Below are 1062 nucleotides of genomic sequence, written 5' to 3'. Positions count from 1 at the left end.
TTTGTCATGCTATTTGAGGACATTTGCATCCCCATGTAAGTTTTCAAATTAGCTTGCCAATTTCTAGTTTTAAAAGAGACTGATGTAATTTTGATTGGAGTTTTATTGAATCTATAAGAAGTCACTTTGGAAGAAATCAACATTTTAACAATATGGAGGGTTTTTTTTCTATTTATTTGATTTTTAAAAATTTCTCCAAGCAGTGTTTTCTAAAAGTCTTGCACATTTTTGTTAAATATATTCCAAGAGATTCTTTCACACGCTGCTAATAATTATGATGTTTAACTATGGCTATGCCAACCTGAACACACTGAATCCCATCTGATCTTGGAAGCTAAGCAGGGTTGGGCCTGGTTAGTACTTGGATGGGAGACCACCTAGGAAGACCAGGTGTTGCAGGCTTTAAATATATATATATATATATCAAATGTTTAAAATCCCAACTTACAATTATTTACTGCCAGTAAAAATGTAATTATTTTTATATTGATTTTTAACCTATGACCTTTCTAAATTAATCTCTTATTTCTGGTGCTTGTCTATTCAGTCAGATTTCCTATGCACGAAATTGTCTAAAATATATATATAGAGAGAAAGCTTTACTTTCCAACTCACCTCCCTCTATTTTTCTTCCTTTTTTATTCTCTCCCTCTCCCTTTCCCCCACCATTCCTTTTTCTTAATTGTACTAAATAAGACCCATAATGTATTTTGAATAGACACGGTAAAAATAGACATTTTTACTCTGCTCCAACCTTAAAGGAAAGGTTCCATATTTAACCTGTAAAAATAATGTTAGCTGTAGGTTTTCATATATACCCTTAACCTTGCTTTAAAATTTTTCATTCTTACATTTGTTTTATTATCTCAACATTTTATTTGTGAGATCTATCCATGTTGGTAAGTGTATATCACTGCTGAGTGATATTTCACTCTATGAAATGGTCACAATTTATTTATCTCAATTGATATTTAAGATGTTTCCATTGTTTTAAAAATACAAATAATACTCTTTTATGTTCCTTTGCACACTCTATATACTTATGTGTTTATTTTTGGCATA

At 30.5% G+C, this 1062-nt stretch overlaps 1 pseudogene; it reads left to right on the top strand.

Annotated features, from left to right (window-relative positions):
• The first annotated feature begins 283 nt into the window (after positions 1–283).
• On the top strand, positions 284–402 carry LOC118605943 (annotated as a pseudogene).
• Positions 403–1062: the final 660 nt, after the last annotated feature.

Source organism: Rousettus aegyptiacus, unplaced genomic scaffold, assembly GCF_014176215.1.
Source record: "Rousettus aegyptiacus isolate mRouAeg1 unplaced genomic scaffold, mRouAeg1.p scaffold_m13_p_7, whole genome shotgun sequence".
NCBI classification, from domain to species: domain Eukaryota; kingdom Metazoa; phylum Chordata; class Mammalia; order Chiroptera; family Pteropodidae; genus Rousettus; species Rousettus aegyptiacus.
Note: the sequence above shows the minus strand (reverse complement) of the source record. Positions and strands in the feature narration are given on the sequence as shown.